This window comes from Pinus tabuliformis, chromosome 4_1 (assembly GCF_031772625.1).
Source record: "Pinus tabuliformis cultivar Carrire ecotype Pingquan chromosome 4_1, CPIR1, whole genome shotgun sequence".
Taxonomy (NCBI): Eukaryota; Viridiplantae; Streptophyta; class Pinopsida; order Pinales; family Pinaceae; genus Pinus; species Pinus tabuliformis.
Genome location: NC_142303.1, coordinates 631,205,349 through 631,217,677, shown reverse-complemented (window position 1 = coordinate 631,217,677; position 12,329 = coordinate 631,205,349). Strand labels below are relative to the sequence as shown.

The window sequence follows — 12,329 nt, the reverse complement described above, 5'->3', positions numbered from 1 at the left end:
TAGCCCCAAAACTGCCCTTGGGGGATCTTGTGCCCAATAGGCCCCCAACACAAACATCATGACTCACCCTAGAGTCACTCTATAGGTGCGAAGATCTTAGCACAAAGACCTCCCAGCTTTGTTTGGATCATCACAACTTTGGCAGTGCACTGAGTGGCCGCCTGCTGGACTTCTTCCACTCACTGTTCGGTGACTGCCACTAAACTGCTGCCCTGAATTTTCTGTTGAGCTGCCTGCAGTTGTGCAAGCTTTCCTTCAATGGAGGCTGTGATCTTATATGCCGCATCTATCCATGGCTGTATGCATGATTTTAAGACCACTTCTTTGTGCCGAGCGACATCCACTTGTTCCTTGAGCACCTTTGCCTCTTGCATTCGTGCAAGCCTCTACGTAAGGGCAACCATCTGCATGGTCCCTTTGGCCTCGTCATACCTTTGTTGTAGCTCGTGCGCCTCTATCTCCAGGCGCTCTACATTCGGGTCCTCCTACAGGGTGGTTAGGACCTTGAATGACTGTTCAAAAAGCTGCATGCAGTCTGCCACTGCATTGTCAACTTTCACTGTTGCTATTGTAACAGTGGTGGTATGCTTCTCCCTGACTTCCGGTGGAGTTGAAGGTTGAGCCTGCAACTGCAATTCTACGATCTGTAGGTTCAGCTCCAACTAAATTCACGACATCTATGCTTAAGCGTCGTGAACCCCTATGGCCAACTTGTGGACGTGCACCTCTACCAGTTCTTCTACCTGAATTTCTGACTTTGGGACCATTCGGCAGGCTTCCTCTACTACCTGCATTATTTGCTTATTCTGCTCCACTTCCTCGTTGCACTGTAGGCCCAGCTGCTCGATGTTGATGCACTGCTCACTCATTACCTATAGAGCACGACTTTCCTGGGCCTGAAGTTTTACGGTGACTCCATCCTGCAAGAGGTAGAGTGTCTCTCGAGGGTGTGCAACGATATTTAATCCTACCCCTTTTAGACTGCTAACCGTGGGCCTGTCGGCCTCATTCTCTATTGTGAGTGCTCCATCTGGTAGCACTATTATGTTGGTCACCCTTGTGCGCAACATCTTCTCAACAGCTGAAGTGCTGATCACGAGGCTAGTGGACACTATGCCAGCCTATGGAGTGTGAACCTGCAACTCCTACAGCTCTGTTCAGAGAGCCCATAATACCAACTGTTGCTGTTCTTCGAATTATTGGAGGACCTCCATGGTGACATCCCTCAACATTTCTTCAATGTTGTGCAAATCCCCCTCACTGAGGGTGATTGAGTCAAAGGATGTCTTTGATGGCTTGGTTTTCTTTCATGGCATTGCCTTCTCTCGCGGTTGCAGACACTTGATTTGGGTGGAAGTCATTTGTGGGTCTGTGCCACCTTATTCTTCATAGGGTCCTTTTGTGCCTTGATAAAGACATGGTAGGAATCCACTTTGAACTCTACAAAGATCTGCAAACTGGTGTATACTGTGGGCGACAACCATGGCTTGCAATTGATCACCATCCGGATACTCATCTCCATCAAGATCCAAAAGATATTGTTTTATTTTATACGTTGTGCATCCTTGGTCGCCCACAGTGAAGTGTACTTCACTGCCTCTAGAAGGTCCGGTGCGATAGAAAAGAATTGGCTATCTTCGGGTAACTCCCATGCCACTAGTAAGATCGAGAGCAAGAGCCACGCATAGTGGAATGTCTTGCTCTACTCCTTTGCCTCGCGACAGCTTGCAAAGAACTCACCACATAGATAATTTGCCTAATTGAACTGGACTCCTTCAGTGCACTGGGCCGCTAGTGCAATCATAGGCACTGGCACCTCATCTGCGCGACACTTCTGCATCACTTTTCTTGCTAAAATTTGTGGTGTGACTTTGACTACAGGGTTTTTCATGCTGGAGATGGCATATCCTCGCTTCCTCTTCTCCAACTTGAACTTCTTCTTCATAGCTTCCATGAGGGCCAAATCGCCACCTTTTCCCTTTGATATATTGGTTGAATCCTCCCCTGAGTAAGGCAGCCGTTTGATCCGATGAATTAAGTGATCTATGATGGAAATGGGTTCCTCCAGCCACAAACATCCATCATGCACCAAGTAGAGAAGTTGCCTGATGACGAAGACAGTTATTGGGGCTTGGTGGTAATGTGGCACCCAGAGTAGGTTAAGCAACCCGACTTTCTCTACACTCTTGAGCCATGTTCGAGGCTCCAATTCAATCGTTCCAATAGTCACGTCCATCCGTCGGTGCATTAGCTACTCAATCACTAAATGAGGGAATTTCTCATGATCTGTGAGGTCCCAATCTTCAAACTTTAGGACAAGAACCCGCCCTAAGTGTGGCCCCTCAAAAACAATGTCATATGGGAGCAACGACGTTTGCAGGGAGCTCTTGTTCTTGTCTATGTCCTTTGGTACCTTCACTTTGCCATTGTGCAGAGGAACATATTCGGGTAACTGGGTAATAGGGTTTGCATATTGGGTTTCAAATTCCATTTCTACGTCCTCCTCATCCACCAGGAGTTCTTCAGATTCTTCCTCGTCGGCATCCAAATTAATGGCTTTCCCCTTTTCCTACAAGGTGAGCTTGTTCCTCTCTGGGTTTCTTTGTGAGATGCACACTGTGATCATATCCTGCTTATCCTTCTTAGGTCTCGGTGTTCTGGGTGATTTAGGGACCTCAACTATTACTCCAGCACTCTTTGGGGCTTCGACTATCGCATTTTCTCACGCGGCTTCGTCGGGTGTCGACATCATTCTAGTCAGGAGGTCCTATGTCTCCTTCGATAATGTCTCAAACACTGAACTTGCTCTCAAAGCCTCAAAATTTGAAAGGTCCATACATAGCTGATAGCGCAACAACTGAATTTTTAAAATGTCAAGTGTTTTTAGCTGGACAACCACTTGTAATTTATAGGGCTTTTTGAATTCAAATCTGACCATTCCCCCCACATTTAGCCCATTAATGCTATATTGGTGGCATATTTTCAAGAATCTAACCCATAAATTTCGCCTTAAATGCTTGCCGCCTACTCCATTTGGCCTCAAACCGACCATCAAATCGTGAATAGTGACTTTAACGATCACTTTCTGGCGGACCTGTGCGCTGTTGCGGACCCTGTGACACTTTGCTGCTTTGCACAGTCCTGACATTGCACAACTCCCCAACCCGGGCATTGTAGTTTATAGTCCCGCACCTCCTTTCAGCTACTTGGAGTGCTAAGACTGTGTTACTTTCATATAGTCACATGGCCAGATTGCCAGTGTATGGCTTCAAGTGACTGCCATTCACCTTTCCTGGGAAGGGTTCTCCATTTAACTTGACCAGCTGTACCGCGCCTCTGTCAGTAATATCCCTAATAACACACGACCCTAACTAGTGCATCTTGAATTTTCTTGGGAATTTATCAAACTTACTATCATACAACAAAACCGGATCATTTACCTTGAAGGTTCGCAACTTAATATGTCAGTCATGCCACACTTTTTCACGCTGCTTTTGGACCTGCTGGTGAAATCTAGCCAAACATCTCTCTTCTTCGAGGTTGTCCAATTGCACGAGCCTCTCTTCTAGAGCTCCGCAATCCGTCATACCCATGAGCGCTGCTATGCGTAGACTAGGCATGATGTATTCCATAGGCATTACCGATTCAACCCCGTATACCAGCCTAAAGGGTGTCTGTCCTATTAGTTGAGCATTGCATACCTTGGTCAACACATTTTCAAGCACTTTTTTGAACGCCTCCACTGTCTCGTTACCCTGTGGGTGATAAGGTGTGCTCTTTTGGTGATACATCTGAAATTCCTCTGTTAGTGAGCTGATTGTCTCATTCAAGAAGTGTGTACCATGATCGCTCATCAAGATCCTTGGACATCCAAATCGCGTCAGTACATGCTCAAATAGGAACTTTGCCATAGTCGTGCCTGTGCAATCCTTCATCAGCTGTGCTTTTTCCCAACGAGTCAGATACTCCATCGCGTGATAATGTACCTCCCGCTTGTCTTCCCTTGAGGCTGAATGGGTACTACAAAATCTATTGCCCCCTTTCTGAAAGGTTGCAACATCATTTGTGGATTCAAATGCATTTCATCCCTTTGCGATGGCCTGCCTGTTCTTTGACATACATCACATGCCTTGCAATATGATTTTGAATCCTAATGAAGGGTTGGCCACCACAACCCTGCATGTAGAATATTCTGCGTGGTTTCCCTCCCTGCATAATGTCCTCCAGCAACGCCCCATGAGCATCTGCAAGGATGCTGCTTCGTTCAAACTCAGTTACATACCTTCGCAGTATTTCATCATTCCCCATCTTGTATAGATTCCCAGCAATGACAGAGAAGTCTGTCGCACGCACCACTAATTCCTTCTTTTGGTGGACAGAGTATCCTTTTGGCACAGTTCCAATTGTTAGAAAGTGTATTATATCCTCAAAATGTCTATCCACGACGCTCACATCAAAGATTTGCGCGTTAGGTAATCCTTCCTCCAAATTAGTAGGTTCCTTCCCTATTTCGATGTGCGACAATTGGTTTGGTCACATGTTCAATCGTCCAATCTTCCCAACAAATTCAAAATCGTACTCTTGGAACAATAAGAGCCATTTGCAAATTTGCCCCCCCCCCCCCCCCCCAACACAGGCTTATTGACCAGATACTTGAGCACAAAGTGATCCGTATACATCTTAAAGTGGCCTCCTAGCAAGTAGTGTTACTTCTGGAGTCCATACACCTAACCCCTCGCGCTCAGTGGTGGAATAGTTCTTCTCTGCTTTGGATAATCTGTAGCTTGTGAATGAGATAGGGTGGTCCAAGAATTCTCCGCCATCCTGTGTTAGTACTGCCCCTAGCGCTATACATTACGTGTCAACATGTACATGAAACTCTTTCTTCCAGTTCGGGAAGACTAGAATCAACATGGTAACCATCTTTTGTTTCAATATATCCAGGCTTTTCTTATAGTCATCGTTCCAGCAGAACGAGACATCCTTCTTCAACAATTTTTCCATCGACACGATGATCTGGGCATAACCTTTGATAAGCTTCTTGTAATATCCCGTATGTCCCAGAGTAGCGCGCAACTGTTTCATACTCATTGGCACTTCCAAGTTCAAAATCACCGTGATCTTCATGGGTTCTATCGTCAGCCCTTGTTTGCAAACCACATGCCCCAATAAGTTCCCAAAAGGAATGCAAAACAGACACTTCTTGAGGTTGAGAGAGAGCCGGTATATTTGACAGGTATCCAACATCAAGTGTAAGCTCGCTACATGGCGCTTAACTAGCCCAAATACAGTCCAGTCATCAAAATATACCTCCAAGAACTTATGAATGAATTCCTTGAATGCTGCGACGACCACACGCGAAAAGATAACAGGTGCATTCTTCAATCCAAACGACATTACAGTATATTGAAAGCAACCCCACTCAGTCATAAAGGTTGTCTTTCTCCTATCCTCCAATGCGATTTTGATTTTGTGGTACCTAGAGAACCCATCGGTGAAAGAAAATGCTTCCTGACCACCTACATTGAACAACGTAAACTTTGAAAGGGGAACTGATACTGTTACCCATTTCGTAGAGATAGCAAAAGATTGACCTGATTTTGAAAAGGGGCGATGCAGAACACATATTTTTTTAGAGCGTAGTTTTTGGCACTTTAAATAGCCAATACGATTACCCGTTTCGTAGGGGTAGTAAAAACGTGATCTGATTTTGAAAAGTGGTAATGCAGAATATAGTTCTTTTTTTTGGGAGCATATTTTTGACACTTTAAATTTTCTTATGTATCAAATATAAATATTTGTTTTTAAATGTTAGTGATTTTCATGCTGATTTTGAAACGCGCTGATGCAGCATACCTTTTTTTTAGAGGACTTACTTTTCACACCTTAAAATTTATTATGTCCAATTTGTTTTAAAATTATCATTACGTAATGAATTTTCAAGTTGTTTTATTTATTTTTTTAAATGTTGATTACTTAAAAAAAAATATCAAAATATATATAAAAAAAAGACAAAAAACAAAATAAAAAACCTAAAAAAAAAAAAAATATCTCATAAACCATAAAAGAATTTGCAAAAATATATATACATAAATTAAGTAAGTAAAAATAGGAAAAAAAAAACAAAAAAAAACAAAACAAAACAAATTAAATTAAAAAAATAGAAAATAAACCCAAAAAAAAAACTAGTAAAATTAATATTAAAAACACTAAAAAAAACAAAACAAAAAAACTCAAATTATAGAAAAAAACCAAAAGAATATGAAAATTTTAGAAATATATATATATATTTTTAATTAAAAAAAAAAAATATTATTAAGCTTACACTTTTTTATTTAAAAAAAAAAATTAACGATTAAAATTTATTTATTTATTTAAAAAACAAATTAATAAAAAGAAAGTTAAACAATTTTTTTTTATTATTTATAAAAAAAAAAAATTAAACACATTTTTTTAAACATTTTTTTAATTAAAAAAAAAATTTAAACAATTTTATTTCTTTATTAAAAATTAAAACATTTAAAATTTCAAAATTTAAATATTAAAAAATTAAAAATATTATTAAAAAAATTTGATTTATTTTTTAACGTTTCTTTTTTTTTTTTTTACCGAAAAAGAAAAAACCATGGCCCCTCCGCCCACCCGCTGCCCATGGTGGCGCTGCCCTAGGCGGAGGGCCTGTACGGAATTGCCCCTCTGCCTGCCACATGATTTCTTTTTTCTTTTTTTAAATTAAAAAATACGTTATAGAAAATTTAGATTTTTTTAATAACTATTTTATTTTTTTATCTTTTTAAATAATTTTTAAAATTTTATATAAAAAAATTAAAGTTGTTTGGAAAAAAATTAAAATCTTTTAATTATTATTATTATTATTTATTTTTTTTTAAATAAAATAAAAATTTGTTAATTTTTTTTTTTAAATAATTTTTTATGGTTTATGAGATAATTATTATTATTATTATTTTTTATTTTTTATTTTTTTTGTTTTTTTTTATATATCTCTTTATATTTGTTTTTTTAAGTAATCAACATTTTAATCTTTATTTTAGTAGTTTTTAAATTTTTTTTGTTAATTTTCTATTTTTTGTTAATTTATTTTTATTTTTATTTTTATTAGTGTTTTTAAATTTTTCTATTTTTACCAACTTAATTTTATAGTTTTTTTTTCCCCAATTTTTTTACTATTTATTTGTTTATAATTTTTTTTTTAGTTTTTTAATTCTTATCGTTAATTTTGTTTTTTGTTTTTTACATTTTTATGATTGATTTTTATTTTTGATGTTTGATTTTTATTTTTTGTCTTATTTTATATATTGGATTTTTTTTGTTTTTTATTTTTATTTTATGTTTTGTTTTTAGTATATATTTTGATTTATGTTTTGTTATTTTTGCGTCGTAAGGCGTTTCCCTTTGAAATGAATTGCCCCAGCCGTCGCCGTGTCCTATTGTTGACCGTGGATTTATGGTGTTAGACAATTGAATGAATTGTGATCGTTGATCCAACACTGATCCAAAATTGAATGGTTAATGAGGAAGTGGGACCGCCAGCAAGCCATTCGTTTCGCAGTTGACATGTGCTTGGATCACACTGCCAACAAGGGCTCTGCCTGGACTCGAGCTTTGAACATCCGCCTCATGCGCAAAGAAAAGACTATCACGATGATGAAGCAGAAGAAATCCCCCTCGTAACATTGGCGAGAAAAATGAAATCGGCATCTTTCCATCGAAAATGTTGTAACTTCTCAGGCAGGAGCGGGAGCAGCCGAGGCCTTGAAATGCGAAGTTAGAAGTCTTGAATTCCTACAGCCATGGTAGAACAGGTATTCGAGCTCTATTCCTTCAAGGCTTTTTATGGTTTGTTTTATGTATTTTGGATTTTTTAGGATTTTCACAGAAGAACAAGCGAGTTTCTGGAGTGGAGAAGATTTTGGTTTATTGAGCTCATTCATATTCATGTCGTTTTATGGTAGTTGTTGCTTTTCTTACATTTGTTTGGCCCACAATATCCAGTTTTTAATTAAGGAAACCCTTCTTTTTCATCCTGTCTCTCTTTCCATGAAAAACATGGCATTGGGGCTTAAGCTATTTGCAGCGGTTTTGTTTTGTATGACTCTAGCGTTGATCAAGGTGACATACATTGCAATTACCAGATTGAACCTGCCTATTTAGAAAGTGAGAAGGTTGCGTTGTTTGTGGACAATATTCTGCATAGTCCCTCGTTCTGGCTATATGCAATAAGGCAAGGATTCAGGGCTTTAGTCGTTGGGGCATTCACTCCCTGCTGAGATTCACTTGAAATAGGGTTAATGTAGCGATTTGTTTCATTGGCAAAGTTTTGTATGGTGTTTGTTTTTGTGTGGAATGGTTCAACGCATTGATTAATGGCCCAGATCTGATAAGTTTTTATTGGTTAGACCCTCAGTAATCTGGGGTGTAGAATGGCCAAAAGCTATTTTTGGTCCCTTTTTAGTTTGGCTTTAGGATTCGCGTTAGACTGTTTGGTCCTTATTTGGAAATTTTTGGAAATAACATAAATTAGTGGACAAAGTTTCCATGATGCCAACTTTATTAGGATCTTGTTAATAACAAGATATTCCAATGTGTTGGTGCCTTGAGCTGGTCTTTTCTTCTCTAGTTGTCTTACGAATGGGTAGCTCAGGATTTGCCCAAGACTTTTAATTTTAAAAAAAATAGGGATTTGAGTTTAGACTTTAGGACTTTTATCAAACGGGGTTCTTGATTTTGTCATGGTTCTTTTGCGTGTTTGGAGTTGCAAGCTCATGTTAAAGCTATTAATCTCAATGCACGGTATGTGTATATATGTAATATTGGGATAGGCTCTCCGATCATCCATTTTATTATTCTATCGCTATGCTCAAATATTGGTAGATGGGTTTATTTATAAAAAAGCAGTTAACCATAACAAGCCCTTTTAATAGAAGCCAAACGCCTTTTTCCAATATTCTATGCCACTCTGAAGCTTGTATTTGTGGGTGAACAGTGAAAACGTTGTTGTTAGTATTGTCATTGTTATCAACTAATGGGACATCTCTGATACAAATTACTTGTATTGTTTTCATAGACTGAGAGAGCTTTTCTAAAGCAACCAAAAGTCTTTCTCAGGTAATCACATTGCAGTATTATTTGATTTTATTTCATGTTTAGAATATTTTGATTTGCTTCTCTTTTGATCCTTAATTTATATTGTTGCAGTTCTAAGAAGTTTGGGAAGGGGAAACGTCCTGGAAAAGGTGGCAACAGGTCTTGGAAGAATGTGGGTCTTGGCTTCAAGACCCCCAAAGAAGCTATTCAAGGTATGGTGATTAAATTCTGGGCAGATTTGATTATTGCGATATATTTTGTTTGTATATATTATTGTGCATTTAATTGTTGTTTCTATTAAATTATCCATTTGAATGCCAAAATGCTTCCTTGTAGCAAGGTTGCACGAGTAAGAAGACACACCAGGTATAGAAATGGTGTAGTTGCTATGAATTCCCAAAATATTGTTTGTTAGTATGGGGGTATGGTTGAATGAACTCATAATGGTTGAGATCATATCTGCTCTACTAACAACATATATTGGGAACTCGATGGGACAAGAATGCTTGATTGTGGCAACGAACATATTGTGACTATCTTAGTGCTACCCATTACTTGGAGACATTTTAGTTTCCTATGTGGGCATCGACCATCTTGGTGTTTCTCCTGAGAAGACTGAAGATGCATGCCACTTGCATGCAAGGAAATTACCATGATTCCACCCATAAGACTGAAAATTATCACCATCTGGAAAGCAGGGATCCTGGTGCCATTTGAAATGTCTTTGTGCTTGCCAATTTAAATGTAACTTACTTGATCCATGTGTATTGGACTCTGGAGAAAATTCTAACACTGATTTTTAGTTGTTTCCCATAAATACATTTGAGGTTGAAATACATTTTAAGTCTTCATATTTAAGACTGAAAATTGACTCCATCATGATAAAAACACAATTAAACCTGTAAACAAGAGCCCTTTATAATTTAGTATAGTCTGGAACAGACTTCTCATGCCCAATACGTGCATCGATCACTTACCAGGCTCACACTATGCTGTAGATCTTCAACTATCAATCCATATGAATTAATTGAATGCAGAATCACATTTCTTTCTTATTGTTTACCAGAATATATAGTGTCTGTGAAGTCAGGGAAGTAGCTACTGTGATTCAAAAATAGCTATATGATGAATCATCCAAATTGATACAATAAAAAGCCTTTTTGTAGGATGTTTTGAATTCTTTGAACACATGTTCTGTAGGTCTTTGTAGCTGAAGAGCCCCTGTTTAGTAAGAACGTTAGTGGTAAAAATAACATGCCAGGTATGGAAGTGCTTTTTGAGTACCAAATTCTAATAGCATAAGTAATGATGCAACAGTCTTGTCTAAAGCTTTTACAATATATCTTGTGTTCTAAGACACCTTTTGAGCATTTTCAAAGAAGATAGGAACTCTCTTCATCATAGGTTTGCCAACAAAACCAACTTGCAACAGTTTTATCTCTTGCGTTTACAATATATCTTTTGTTCTAAGACACCTTTTGAGAATTTTCAAAGAAAGTAGGAACTCCCTCCATCATAGGTTTGCCAACAGAACCAACTTCTACTATCTGGTCAATCAGTGCCAAGGCAATTAATTAAATTCACTACCAGCAGGGAACTTAGCAAGAAATCATCAACTGCAAAGATAACCCCATGCTTGCCCTGTATCAGCTATGGCCAACAAACAATCATTCTAGATGCAGGAAAATCATCTGCGGGGTTACTGTCATAAAAATAATACGGACTCGGTTTTCACTTTTAATTATTTCTTTACAAAGAAAGATGGTATTCTTTACAGACACGATTTTCGCTTTTAATTATTTCTTTACAGAGAAAGATGGTATTCTTTACAGACTCCGTTTTGCATATCCGATCTTACCTGAAAGATTCAAAGCTTTGGAACTAATTTCAAGAAGTTATGATACTCGGTGCTGAGAGGTAGTTGAATGATCATTGCCATACTGTTTTTATTTTTAATATTATCTATATGCACTGATTAATTTTTTTATTTTTCCTTCATCGTTAACATATGATAATAAAAGAAAAATTAAGAATCTTAAGAATAATCAAGATGTCATTCTTATGATTAGTTTTCGTTTTTTCTTGATTCTGATACATGAACTAGAAGTTGTGCAATGATCTTGGTTTTATTTATTTATTTATTATTTTATTTTTATCTATAATTTTTATTTTGGTCTTTCGGTTTCCACTGAATCGTGCAAATATTTTCTGATCGGTGCATATTATTTTATATTGATGCAATCTTTCTAAACTAGATTGTCAATACACGTATTTGTCTGTTATATGTTTTTGGGTCTTTCTCCACTGGATTGTGTGAACTAGGTTTTCTTGGTTTTTATGTAGGGACCTACATCGACAAGAAGTGCCCATTCACTGGTACTGTTTCAATAAGAGGTTGTATATTAGCTGGAACATGTTACAATGCTAAAATGACACAGACAATTATTGTCCATAGGGACTATCTCCATTTTGTCAAGAAATATCAGAGGTAACTAGAGAACATTATAGTGAATTGCAATTATATTTCTATACAGTTCCATTTAAGTAGTAATTTTTGAATGTATGCATACTTAACAGATATGAAAAGAGACATTCGAACATACCAGCCCATATTTCACCCTATTTCTATGTCAAAGAAAGGGATCATGTTATCATTGGGCAACGTAGGTAAATCTATTTATGGGAATATCCACTAAAACCTGTGACTCTTTTTTGTGTTTTTATTGGTTGTTAACATTTTATATGATTTGCTTGTATCAGGCCCTTGTCCAAGACTATAAGGTTTAATGTTCTGAAGGTGATTCCTGCGAGTTCTAGCAGTGTTTCTGCAAAGAAAGCCTTCACTGCAATATGATTCCATTTTTTTTTTCTTCCATTAAGTGTGATAGAGTGGGCTTCGACAGAGTTGAGGGTTACTTACTATTTTATCATTTGCTCAAAATTAATTTTGTTAGTTTAATCCTTCTTTTGGTTACTGTGATGAATTTTGAAAAATATGTACGGTGCATGTTTACTCTTTGGTAGTCGAAAGTCCACCGTTCTTGGATACTTTTGTTTTGGTTTCTTTAGGAGGTGACATTCGTGTGCTTTAAGCTGTTGACTTGGTGATAATAAATATTGCTATCAAATGATCAATACACCTAACTTTCTCAGCATAACTTTAAATTTATGAAGGTGCCTAAGACAATCTAGTTATATGTGATGGTTGCCAATAGTATTTCATG

The 12,329-nt window shown here is 37.5% G+C and overlaps 1 pseudogene; it reads left to right on the top strand.

Annotated features, from left to right (window-relative positions):
- The window catches only part of LOC149177625 (serine hydroxymethyltransferase 3, chloroplastic-like), a 110,613-nt pseudogene that overhangs the window by 21,586 nt on the left and 76,698 nt on the right, over positions 1-12,329 (top strand).